The sequence below is a fragment of the Bicyclus anynana genome, chromosome 9 (assembly GCF_947172395.1).
Source record: "Bicyclus anynana chromosome 9, ilBicAnyn1.1, whole genome shotgun sequence".
NCBI classification, from domain to species: domain Eukaryota; kingdom Metazoa; phylum Arthropoda; class Insecta; order Lepidoptera; family Nymphalidae; genus Bicyclus; species Bicyclus anynana.
This window is the reverse complement of record NC_069091.1, coordinates 14,917,847-14,932,254: the sequence shown is the minus strand read 5'-3', so window position 1 is coordinate 14,932,254 and position 14,408 is coordinate 14,917,847. Positions and strand designations below refer to the sequence as shown.

General features: G+C 38.4%; 1 protein-coding gene across 1 annotated transcript in view; it reads right to left on the bottom strand.

Annotated features, from left to right (window-relative positions):
* LOC112049579 (kinesin-like protein CG14535) overlaps window positions 1-14,408 on the bottom strand; it is a 413,102-nt gene that overhangs the window by 332,507 nt on the left and 66,187 nt on the right. The window lies entirely within an intron of this gene.

Genomic DNA, 14,408 nt, shown 5'->3' with positions numbered 1-14,408 from the left:
TCTTCTTTTATAATATTACTTCTTACAGTCCTTTCAAGTTGTGTTCAGTAAATTTCTATGAATTTTGTAGGTAGATATGATTTAGCACCACTGTGTTAGTAGCTTTCAACTTATTATCAGTTAACAAATAAGTCACATATAAGCTTATAGTAGGGGAGCCGATGTGGGGATTATTGGACTTATTCGAGCATGGCAGATGAACCTAAGTGAGCATACCTTGTTGTGTGGGTATATATTGGTACGTTTAGGGCAACCAAAAAAACACCCACTTCAGAAATAGTCAACCAGAACAACAGATAAGGTAAGTAAAGTATGTAGTATAGTTTTCTTGAAAATTCCAAGTCAAAAAGAGCGTAAAATAAAGGAAATTGGAGAGTAAAAAATAAAAACATGGTATTTTTGAAGCCACACAGGGTCACATAGTTCGAAGAGCCGATGGACGTTGGGTTCACAAGGTGCTGGAATGGCGACCCTGAACCGAAAAGCGCAGTGTTGATCGACCCCCCACTAGGTGGACCGAAGACATCAAGCGGATTGCAGGGAGCCGCTGGATGCTGGAGGCTCGAGACTGTTTTGTTTGTGGGAGGATGGAAGAGGCCTATGTCCAGCAGTGGACGTCCATCGGCTGTTAATGATGATGATGATTTATCAAGCCATGATCGACTTTTTATTTATTTTCCTCATTTAGGACCATGGGCTCTCCTACCATCAAGTAGTTTCTTAAATAAGACATAAACATCCGCATACTTTACACACCAATAAATCATTGCATGTTGAAGTGCGAGTCATAAGTATTCGTCTTCTAAAATATAATATAAGCCATTTAATAATTAACACTCTTATGCTAGCGGTTAAATTTATGAATATGGTTCTGAGAGAACAGTGTGTGGTCGGACTGCTAGAGTTCATAGCATTCAAATATCATTATAACACATTCCAAAATTACATTGTCCTAAGACCAAAAACTTCTCCAGAAAAAAATATTGGAGACACAAGGAGATGTGAGCTTGCTTGAAAATATTTTGATTGATGGTCATTGAAAGCTTGCAAGCGATTGAAGAAGATAAATATCTAAATTTTATAAGTACAAAATGGGCATTTAGTAACGCTCCTTCCAAGAGTAAACTTTAAGAAAAGGCAGTATAAAACAGTATTTACAAATCGACATTTGTTTTAATTAATATCAATTTAGTAACTCCGTTGTCCTGGTTAATTGTTAGCCTATGTGCCTTCGAACCTCAAGGTTTTGTATTCAAACCCTGTAAGGTTATGAGATACTAAGAAGAAATGTTCAGTTAAAAGCCCGGAATTGGGAAGTTGATGGAACTCGTATTGCAACCTTGTGCCTTAACAGGCACGTTATGCGTTGCTGCCTGTCTTTATTTTTAACATTTGATAATTTGGTGCGTATTTGTTATATTAATTGTAATTTATTTAAAATTTAGACTTTATTAATCTTGTAATTCTTAGTTATAATTTAATTTAAGTGTTTATAATGTACATTTTGAAATAAAATGAATCATTCTATGCTAAAAAAAATATAAAACATTTGATAATGGTTGCTAAAGATACATTATCTGCACCCTATGCCTTGCCCGCATTGGTGCAGTGTGCTGTATACATATAAGCTGCATAACCCCTCTCGTACAAGAAGGGAGGCCCTGTAGTGGGTCGATAAACTAAATGAAGAAATTTTAATGATTTCAACAGTAAATTATAGTATGTATGATTTTTTGAGCAACTGCTGAGTACTTGCCGGCTCTTCTCAGCAGAACCTGCCTTCAGAATTGGTAGTTGAGAACTTTGACGTTTCAAATTGCTTGTAAATTAAGACTACTTAAAAAAAATCTTTACTTGTAAAACAAGCTTTGGTGCTATCTGTTTCAATCGTAATTATAACCACAGAAAGCATATGTACAAGATATAACGTAGAAATCGATACAATTAATAAAATGTCCAATTTCAGTGAGCCTATTTGATATAAAAGAATTTTCATTTTGAACAATTTGTTTAGGAGAAAATTATTAATCGTTATAAGTGAGGCCACGCCTCAGCCAGGTAAGACAAATACGCTCATTTCCTGCGGAGAGCGGCCAAACGTCCAGCCGACAAATTGCGCCGCTGGACACTTATTCTGGACTTCCTGTGTTTACAGAGCGGTTCGGATTTGTTCTCAAATCAAATATTTCACTGCGAAAACGTTAGTGTCCTACATTGTTTCACTGATAAAATGAAATCATTTTCGTTTTTAAACGATTATATTTAGATTCCTGCTTTGCTATGGCACCGAACCATGCAAAAGTTGAAAAAAGAAGCTGACAAATTTCTAGTAAGTATCTTGAGAACTGGAGTACTTGGACCTTTTTTTAAATCCTGAAATCCATCAGTTTAATGATTATTGTACAGTTTAGGCAAAAATTTAAATACCTAGTCTTAATCAAGTATTAATTTCAACGTCACTTTGTTAACTTGAGAAATAACAAAAATAAGAAAGTAACCATTAACAACAAATTCGGCTCACTTTTGATCACGAGTCACCTCTCAGAATTACAGGAGTTAGTTTACCACGCCTCTGGCCTAGCTCGGGTTAGCAGACGTCACATACGACGAGAATTTCAGGTTGCATGTCATGCATGCAGTCTCATGCAGGTTTCTTCACTATGTTTGTCCTTCACTGTTACGTGATCTTACGCCCTCCGAATCAAAGTTAGAGGTCATATCCACTGGGCTATCAGCTAAAAGCTACGCGGGCATCTGATAATCCTACTTTCTACTAATGTTATAAATGCGAAAGATTGTATGGATGTTTGGATGTATGTTTGGATGTTTGTTGCTCTTTAACGCCACTACTAACGAAGCGATTTGGCTAGTATTTGGAATGGAAATGGATTTTACTCTGGATTAACACATATGCTACTTTTTATCCGGAAAAAATCCAGAGATTTGCGAAAACTGATGATTTTAATGATATAAATGTTTGTTACTCTTTCACGTATCGACTGCTTAACCGAATTAGCTGAAATTTGGTATTGAGATATATTATAGCATGGATTAACACATAGGCTACTTTTTATCCCGGAAAAATCCATGTTTCCCGAGGAATTTGTGAAAAACTAAATTCCACGCGGACGAAGTCGCGGGCATCCGCTAGTATATTAAAAAGAAACTATAAAATAAAATTGCATAGTTTTCACAAACATTCCTCCAGAATAAGGTCGCCGTGACCTCAGAAGGCGAACAGCGCAAAGTTTGCCCGCTTTGTTTTATTTATGACGCTTATGCGCTAACGAATTCAAGTTCCATTCCTTTTCTTGCCGGGATTTGATCGCGGGACGGGATTCGGAAACGGTGGTTTTTTTATGTTTTACTACTGCTTAACCCTTGACTGCGATCTCACCTGATATTACTTGACGATGCAGTCTAACAGTGGAATTCATAGACGTTGTAGGGGCACCCCCAGGAGATCATTCATCTGCTGAGTGTCAAATTCTCAAACAAATAGAAGTTAAATTCGACATTCTGCGGCTAAATAATCCCCTGGGGGTGGCCCTACAACGTCGATGAATTCTACTGTAAGATGGCAGCGGGTTTATTTGGATGACGTACAAGTTTATTCTATTTCTGCGCTGCTTAGTACTGGAACCTGTAGGGTGGTAACTAGCCACGGCCGCAGCCTCCCACCAGCCAGACCTGGACAAATTAAGAAAATCTCAATCTGCCCAACCGGGGATCGAACCTAGGACCTCCGTCTTGTATATCCACCGCGCATACCACAGCGCCACGGAGCAACGCAATACGCAACGAAAACAGCGATACTTTCGATATCGGTCGACTTTACTCTCGTCTCGGGATATTTCGTATTTTAAGCCTACAGCCTACAGGGCCTTAACTTATTAAAGTTCTTCTCAATACATGTGATAGTAATGTTTTTAAAAATTCTTAAAAAACAGTGAATATTTGTAAAAATAACTTCATCACACTATGAACAAGTAAATATTTTAACACCGGCGGTGTAAGATATTGTACATAATTAACAGGCACTGAGACGGGCCCCCAAGAGGCGTGCGGTAACTTTGTTAGACGGGAAGGATAGTTGAATTTTGCAGGCTTTCGGTTCAGACTTACTATAAGAAGTTACTATGGAAACTCATTTTAAAAACTACTTTTAGTTTTAACTAGTAATTCATCTTTAGCCTATTTTAACTGTCCACTACTGGCCTTTAGTCTGGCAAGATCGTTAATAACACTCCCATGATATGAGGGCGACAGGGGGAAAGACTGCGCGGGTGTGAAATCGTGCGTGCGGGGAAATGACGTGCATCAGTCGTGGGTTTTTCATTCATCTCTACAAGCCGCCCGCCTCGCGTGGAACATCGGGAGTGTTACGAACGAAGTTGCCAAGCTCTAAGCCTTACAGGAGAGGGGATATGGATGTTGACCCACCACGCATCTGCAATGTGGGTTGGCGGCCTTAGTTTTTAGCTCTTTAACGATCATTATTGAGGAGGAGGATACATAGTGAGGAAACCGGCATATCTGAGAATTTTCTACGTGTGATTGAGCATTGGGCCAGCGTGGTGGACTATAGGCCTAACCCCTCTCATTCTGAGAGGAGACTCGTGCTCAGCAGAAAGCCGAATATGGGTTGATAATAATAAGCGGGAAGCGAATGCTTAAACTGCTCTGACCTCCGCAGCACCTACTAACAACTAAGTGAAAATTTCCTTATAGAAAGAAAAGTTCAATACTTCATTTTGACCCAGAAATCAAACCTAGGACCTCGAAATCCCCAGTTACACAGGATAACCACTAGACAATACGTGGCTTTATAGTGGTTAAAGAATTTTTAAAATCGGTTTAGTAGATCCAGAGTTTACGCCCTACTACACAACTAACTTTGGTTCTCATAAATATTACTAGCAGACGCCATGCAGTTTCACCCACGTAGTTCCCGTTCCCGTAGGAATACGGGGATAAAATATAGCCTAAAGCATCCGGAGATAGTGTAGCTTCCCAACAGTGAAATATTTTTTCAAATCAATTCAGTAGTTTTGGAGCATATTCAATGCAAACAAACAATCATATCTTTCCAATATAAAATATTAGTAACTAGCGGACGCCCTCGACATTGTCCGCGTGAAATTTGGTTTTTCACAAATCCCTCGGGAACCATGGATTTTTGCGGGGTAAAAAGTAGCCTATGATTTAATCCAGAGTAAAATTAAATAAAGAGTTAAATCCAGAATAAAATCTTTCATTTCAAATTTCAGCCAAATCGGTGCAGTAGTTGCGGCGTTAAAGAGTAACAAATTAGTAGGAAGATATAGTCTGCAGTATATACATATAGGTACTGGCACTGTCAAAATACTGATATTGAAACAAACTCATCGGTCAAACTTACAACCCTCTGTTTTTTGTCCGGGGTTGAAATGGTAGCGGTTTCCGCGGCCCGGGACAGTGCCGGAGGCTGTCTGTGTCCTTATTAATTTTCTCAAGTAAAGGTTCTAGACGTTTATATAGGGGGTGGAAAAGGTCCGGTCTTAGAGGTAACTTTATACCAACCGTTTTATTTTGTACTAGCTGACGTCGCGCGGTTTCACCCGCGTGGTTCCCGTTCCCGTAGGAATATGGGGATAATATATAGCCTTCCTCAATAAATGGGCTATCTATCAATGAAAGAATTTTTCAAATCGGACCAGTAGTTCCTGAGATTAGCGCGTTCAATCAAATAAACGAACAAACTCTTCAGCTTTATAATATTAGTATAGATAGATTTTACTCGATACGTATTCATTAATTATTATCTGTGACTAAAGAGAACGTGACGGCTTTTGTAGCGCAGGGGTACGCAATGCTCGGGTGATATGCAAGACGAAGGTTCTGGGTTCGATCCCCGGCTGGACTGATTGAGGTTTTCTTATTTGGTCCAGGTCTGGCTGGTGGGAAGATTCAGCCGTGGCTAGTTACCACCCTACCGACAAAGACGTACCGCCAAGCGATTTAGCGTTCCATTACGATGTTTTGTAGAAACCGAAAGGAGTGTGGATTTCATCCTACTCTTAACAAGTTAGCCCGCAGCCATCTTAGATTGCATCATCACTTACCATCAGGTGGGATTGTAGTCAAGGTCTAACCTTTGGAGAATAAAAAAAAACTTATTATTAATTATTTCAACTTAGACCGCATCGTACGTGTTGCAACTTTGAACTTTCTAACAACAAGCAAATTATAACGCACTTTCAATTTGGCTCTGAGTTCGTGCAGGCAAATGCTCTAACAGCACACTTACACGAATTACTAATTCCACATAATTTTACACGTCAAAACATTTGTTGCCTATCACCTAAACGTATAGTTAGTTCGGAACGAACCAGTAATAAAATTATTCACAGTAATTTAATGTAATTTAATGTAACTAGTCTACGTGTTACCATACGAGAGAGAATTTAACCGTTAAGTTATGAAACTTTGGTCTATCGCGATTTAGTATTTCGAGGGTGTGGGTTCGAATCCGGTCCGGTTCACTTTTCAGTTGTGTGCATTTTAAGAAATTAAAATATCACGTGTCTCAAACGGTGAAGGAAAACATCGCGAGGAAACCTGCATACCAGAGAATTTTCTAAATTGTCTGCGTGTGTGAAGTCTGCCAATCCTCATTGGGCCAGCGTGGTGGACTATTGGCCTAACCCCTCTCATTCAGACCGTTCTCCTTCACCGTTTGAGACACGTGGTATCTAATTTCATAAAATGCACACAATTGAAAAGTTGGAGGTGCATGCCCCGGACCGGATTCGAACCCACACCCTCCGGAATCAGACTCAGAGGTCATGTCCACTGGGCTATCGCGGGTGTCAGAGATACCCCATACAATACCACCACAAACTTTACCTCTAGTATAATATTAGTATAGATTATCTTGATTTTGCTTGCGTTTTCTTAGGTTACCTTGAAGTACATAATATGTAGCAGCCAAAACAAGGTAAGAAGCTAAGTTCATAAACAAAGCCATGTAAAGAGTGCTTATAAGACAATTGGTGTGATTCGTGCTCAAACCAATCATAGACACGCTCGACACGCGGTCCGTCCTCAAACAAAACCGTACCGGCGGATATAACTACAGACTGCATGATTTTTGTTCCTACAGGAATAGTCCACAATTTTGCGTGAACAATAAAGCAATGTAATGTAATTAAATAAAATCATTAAAACTTTATTAATATGACTGACAGCTATAATAAAAAATAATAGATTGTAATTTATTTACTTTACCACATTCTCTCTATTCTACATTAAACACGCAATTAAATACGATTCGCAAAGCTGAAATAGCAATGAGTGGGGTACATAGTTTAAAGAACCGACGTTGGGGTCCCAAGAAATGGCGACCACGGACTAGAAAGCGAGTTGCAGGGATACGCTGGATGCAAATGGCTCAGGATCTTGATGTTTGTAAGTCCTTTCAAAAGGCCTGTGTTATGTAGTGGACGTCCATTAGCTGATATGATGATTATGAAAAAAGTAAACATGAGAATATTATTTGTTTTTGTTACGCTTTCATGGCTAAACTATAGACTGATTTTTAAACAATAAAAAGCTACTTACCACTAAATTAAGTTAATTAGTTACCAATCATAGTAGTAACAAATTAAATTAATATGATTGAAAACGAGAGAATGATTAGTCACTCGAAAGATAAACCCAGAGTTTACTGTTTTCTAAAAATAGTTTACGGATGTATTTAACAGATTTCATGTGTTTTTCACAAATACCCCAGAATTTTATACGAACAGAGTTGCGGGCATCTGGTACTATAAATCAAAATTTAAATACTTTCAAAAATAATTTACTATAATTTGTTGTTCAATTAAAAGTTGATTTTTTATTTATAATTTGTTTTTATTATTTCAAATTAAAAAATTATGGTTACCCTATATAACACGTGTTCAATGTTTACCTTTGAAGACCATGTACGCCGACTTTGGTTCCGATGCCCTTTGTACCTTCACGTGATTTACAACCTTATTTACATAATAAAACAGTCAGCTTTACTTTGCACTCAATTTTGAAAGTTACACATTTCTAACATGACTAGGGCATGCCTCTTCATTGTTTTTTCTATAGGACACGCTCTGAATACCGCGTGTTGCATTTCGTAAGAAAACATGACATACTTATGTGATCTACGATTATGTTACATGATGTAAATTAGGTATGATAGTCTAAGGTCTTGTTGATTTTGATATAGCCGATTGTCACCTTTGCTAACAAATCCAAGCCATTCAAAATAAGCTAGAAAGCGCTAAAATATTTTTATTAACCGACTTCAAAAAAAGGAGGAGGTTCTCAATTTAAGTCTATGTTTTTTTTTGTGTGTATGTTACTCGATTACGATTTTTTGTTTGAAAGGGTACACTCCCGAAATGGTTCCATTGTCATCATGTCAGGATCTGATGATGGGATCCTAAGCCGTGTAAGAAGATCATAAAGTTTAAATTAATTTAGAGTTTTCAGACAGTGCGCAGTGTTAGTCGACCTCCCACTGGATGGACCGAGGATATCAAGCGGGTTGCAGGGAGCCGCTGGATGCTGGCGGCTCGAGACCGTTGTGCTTGGAGATCCATGCAAGAGGCCTATGTCCAGCAGTGGACGTCTACCAGCTGATAAGGTAAGGTAAGGTAAGGTTTCAGACAGTGTTCTTTCGTGAAGTTCTTTCAGAAACACCTGAATTAAGAACCCCCTCCTTATTTTGAAGTCGGTTAAAAATAAGCTAATATTAATAAAATTAATAGATATTGGAACAAGTAAACTGTTGTCAAGTCAGTGTTTCCTAATTCTTAATACCTGGGCATCTTTAAGATGAGAGTGAATAGGCATCTTCTAGGCAAGCGCTTTCCATCTTAGGCCACATCTACACTTACCATCAGGTGAGATCGTGGTCAAACGCGAGCTTATTCCATATAATAAAAAAAGTACAAAAATATCATCTGCAAAATAGTAATTTTTTGCATGATATGCAAAGAAAATGCTAAAAGCTTTACACCCGCCAAAAAGAAAAATGGCAGTAGTACTTACGCGGTCGAGCTCTAATTTAATTCTACTCCTACCACTCCTGTGTAGGTTGCTGGTAGCCGTAACCAAAATTATTTCAGAGAAAATTGAGAAAATACGACAATAATTAAGATAGAAATATTTTGAGTGATAGTCAAAATGATTGCTTCTTCTCCGCAAATTATAATTGACACAACGTCTGGTACTGGTAAACCGATAAGCAACAAGTCTACGAAAAGGATAAGGTTTGTGATATACAGAATCATCTGTGTTGATGTAGTCCATCAGACCACGAATAAAATTAATTCATTCAATTTCGTCAAGATGAAAATCCTGGTACTGCTTGATAGAAAGATTTAAGAGAGAGGAACACGTAAGATTATTAATAAGTAAAGATTATTTCCGAGATATGTTTCCAATATGATAACTGTGACAGTTTATTTTAAGCTTGTGTGTTTGTGTGTTTAGTTGGTAAGTGCAATAAATAAAGTCATATTCGCTTTTTTTATAATACCACAGAAATATGTCAAGATATTTTAAGTCCCAGGAAATAATTTGTGAACTCAACAAAATATTTTTAAATCCCATCTAAATACGAGTAATTTGTGGACCGAACGGTCCTGTTCATTGACAAAGGGGACCTAAAGCCTCTCTCACAGAAGTAGCGTTGGTAAAAGTAAGTGGTTAGGGAAGCTGTGAGTTAGTTCCCACCCTCGCCAATAAAAATAACTCTCCCAACATCTGTCACAATATTTCCACACTTAACGCGGTCTGGCTCTCTTGTCGGTCTGTTTGTGAATATTTATACACAAAATTAGCTGTCAACGAGATTTAGGGCTGATATTCAGAGTTGCAGTGCTGTGTTCCATATTCCGTTAATAGAAATGGCGTGAATTTCTGGCAGATGATATTCGTTATCAACCCATATTCAGCTCACTACTGAGCTCAAGTCTCCTCAGAATGAGAGAAGTTAGGCCAATAGTCCACCACGCTAGCCCAATGCGGATTGGCAGACTTGACACACGCAGAAAATTAAGAAAATTCTCTGGTATGCAGGTTTCCTCACAATGTTTTCCTTCACCGTTTGAGACACGTGTTATTTAATTTCTTAAAATGCACACAACTGTAAAGTTGGAGGTGCATGTCCCGGACCGAATTCGAACCCACACCCTCTGGAAACGGAGGCAGAGATCATATCATATACTGGGCTATCAGGGCTTATATAATTCATTGTTATAAGCCTAATTTAACGCCCCTACTCCCAACCCAGGCATATGAAGCTTAGACCCACCACGCAACTCCAATGCGAGATGACGGGCTTAGGATGATAACGTTCAATTCTTTGACGACCAAAGAGGAATGCCCACTGGCCCATACAACGTCGGCCCAGAGAACATAGGTATTATGTATACCCCCATACAAGTATATAGATATGATAATATCATCTATAAACAAGGATCTGGTTAAATAATTGGCTTAATAAAAGTATGTTTCTTGAGGAAAAATACATTCTTTTATCACTCTTCTATGGCAAAATGTGCCGGTGTACCAAAGCGGCGAAGATTTGAAACTGTACTATTTTTTTGTTTTTTTTTTCGGTTACTAAAAAGCTTAACACAACAAGAAAACGAACAAAACAAACCAATCAAAAGTCTTCAAAAAATATCGTAAAACTCAGGCAGTATGGTCAACGATCTTAGCTAGTCCCCGTTGTGGACAAATTAAAGATGAATAAAAAATGTAGCAAACTTTTTTCGATAAAGTAATAATTTCATTATTAAAGTAGAATTATCAAAATATGATGTCGTCAGTAGACTGACGACATCAAGCGAGTCGCAGGGATTCGCTGGATGCAGGCGGCTCAGTATCGTGATGTTTGGAAGTCCCTACGAAAGGCCTATGTCCTGCAGTGGACGTCCATCGGCTCATATGATGATGATGATGATGATGATGATCAAAATATTTTTAGGTATAAGTAAATTGCCGTGTGGTTAGAGAAGGTTGGGCTGGGGATGGGTATTCCTCTTTCAAATGTTAATGATGATGGCAGTACCTACTCTCCAAGGCACGGAGGTGTAACACCACTAGCTTATCAACTTCGGGCTTTTGGGTGGTGGGAGGCTTCGGCCGTGGCTAGTTACCACTCTACCGGCTAAGACGTACCGCCAAGCGATTTAGCGTTCCGGTACGATGCCGTGTAGAAACCGAAAGGGCATCCTCCTCCTAACAAGTTAGCCCGCTTCCATCTTAGACTGCATCATCACTTACCGTCAGGTGAGATTGTAGTCAAGGGCAAACTTGTAAAGAAAAAATAATAATAATAATAATATTAAAAAAAAAGAAAAGCATGGTATGTCATATCCAGGACCAAGGACTCGAATCTAGGAATTAATTCTGTCCAAATCCACTAAACCAACTATGTAATTGGACTATTACCCACCTCTTAAAGTATGTCCGAGTGCTTTCAGGAGACTGGGAATATTGGTTAAAAGCTTTGGTAAATTAAAAAAACATGTAAACCAACGTTCTGATATTTTATAAGGCCAAAGTATTCCGAACGAATACTAATGAAACTAAAGTATTACTTTTTCCAAATTCCGATAGAAGCAAAAAAGCTTACGAATGCTTCGGGATCAAGTTTAATTAAAGTATTTAAAGCAACTTTTTAAAATCTACGACTTCTTTAAGTCAGGAAGTTTACTAACTTGGGTTTTATTTGCAATGTTGTTGTTGGGGAACTCGCTTAAATAAAAAGGCTTTTCCTTTAATATGCATACATTTAGTGTATACTAGTGGAATCCACGCGGTTTCACCCGCATAGTTCATGTTACCGTACCTTCACATTCACTTGTAAAAGTATAAATCTTTTAACCAACATCTCGAATTTTTTTTAACAGCTAGGTAGTCAGGTGGTCAGCTTCCAGAATTTATGAATTATTCTTTGTCAAATGCTAAAACAATGTTTCAATAAGCTATTGGCAAACTTCAAAAATTAAGAAAATTCTCAAGTATGCAGGTTTCTTCACGACGTATTTTCATTACCGTTTGAGAAACGTGATATTAAATTTCTTAAAATGCACACCACTTAATTTTTTTTTAAAGAATATTCGCCATATTTCTTTTTTAAATATGATCAATATTTCCATTCCCCTCCAACTAGTGGGAAAGACTGTATTAGGAGTGGGTGCGAAGTAGACTAACGGCGCGAGGATCGAACCACCACCCCGCGGTGCATGCCATGGACCAGATTCGAACCTACGCCCACCGAATCGAAGACAGAGGTCATATCCAATTATCCACTAGGCTACTCGTCACAAAAATCTGCACGAATCTCAAAACAAACAAAGAAAATCATATGCTTCATTATATCGTACCTTACTATTCATATCTGCCAACTACTTAACACTATGCTATATGTATTATAGAAAAATGTATTTATATAGGTCCTAAGGACCGTATTATGTTGACCGTATGAAACGAGCGAGTCATTTATTTTTATTTTATCGTGTCTACTTAGCCATTTCGTTGTAGCTTCGGGGTGATTTGAAACTTTGCAAGCTTTCAGTCCATGTCAGCAGATACAAGAAATATATAAGTACGAGTGCACATGATTTTTATATAATGTCAGCCACTAACAATCAAGTAAACTCACATGCCTACAGCGCTAACGGCTTGACGTCTGATAAAACTGATCGTGTGTTGGTCGCGATCAGCATGATGTCATCCACATCGCGACCAACACACGATCAGTTTTATAGGACGAGAATAGAATAGCGTAGAACTTAGAAATAAAGCTTTTTGTGACTAAGTTTACCCGGGTAATCTTATTTCTGCCGCCACGCAGTATTTTATGTGGTAGGGAAACCTTAAAAAAAGACTGATTCATATTAATGGATTCATCATTATCAACCCATATTCGGCTCACTGCTGAGCTCGAGTCTCCTCTCAGAATGAGAGGGGTTAGGCCATTAATCCAATGCGGATTGACAGACTTCACACACGCAGAGAATTAAGAAAATTCTCCGATGTGCAGGTTTCCTCACGATGTTTTTGCTTCACCGTTTGAGACACGTGGTATTTAATTTCTTAAAGAGCCGTGTGCGTGAGCCAGTGGATTTGACCTCTGCCTCTGCTTCCGGAGAGCGTGGCTTCGAATCCCGTCTGGGGCATGCACCACCACCTTTTCAGTTGAGTGCATTTTAAGATATTAAATTCATGGATTATTGAACTAAAACTCACGTGATACAAAGTTTTGATCGTGCCGCGTTACAAGAAACAGCTCATGACTAAGGGCCCCGTATGGATTCGAAACTGGTCGAGCATACTCCGACGTTGCATCACGGGAGTTTTAGCCGTGTTTCATAATCAATTGTTACTGATAAGAAAACCCAGATGAATCGTAAGGGTGCCTACTGACGACAAATGAACAAAACAAGGCATTAAACTTCTGTTATTCCATTCCAGTTGAAAAAGTTTGCACAAAATGAACTATCTACTGTAGTCTGCACAATAGAATTGAACACATTGCCTAAGTTGAGTTTACCGAACATGCAAAGTTTTACACAAAACTTTGCAAACCAATGTAGCGAACTCTGAAGAAACTGTTTGAACTTAGATATATTTACAACTTTATCAGTTAAAACTGAAATGTGTTTGTAATTTAAGAGTTATAAACAATTATTTGCATCCAAAACTTCATAAACAGGTAGGTAACTTGGCAACTTCGTTCATAACATAACACTTCCAATGGTTCGCGCGGACGGGACGTGTAGCGATGAATGAAACACCCACGACTGATGCACCTCACTTACCCGCACAGACGATTTCACACCCGCGCAGTGTTTCCCCCCGTCGCCCGCATATCATGGGAGTCTTATCAACGAACTCGCCAAACTATAGGATGAAAGCATAATAACAGATTTATAAAATAAAGATTTTTTTATTAATTCTTTATTTTTTTCTTTAATAAGGTGATAAAATAGCATATGTTACTCGGTAAAAACATAGCTTTCGATATTTTTTTTAAAATAAGTCAATTAACTGACAAGTTAAATCAAAACCAACAAAAAGCAAAATATAGTTCCTAATATTCGTTTACATAATTAACAAAGACTGCCGAGTGAGCTAGGTAACTATAGAACTACTAGCCTATGACATGACATAAGTCATCATCTACAAGCCAATCCAACCTTTACTGAACTATCCGACTAAGACGTACCTACCGACAAAGACGTACCGCCAAGTAATTTAGCGTTCCGTACGATGTCGTGTAGAAACCGAAAGGAGTGTGGATTTTCATCATCCATCATCATCATCAGATTGCATCATCACTTACCATCCGGTGACATTGTTGTAGTCAA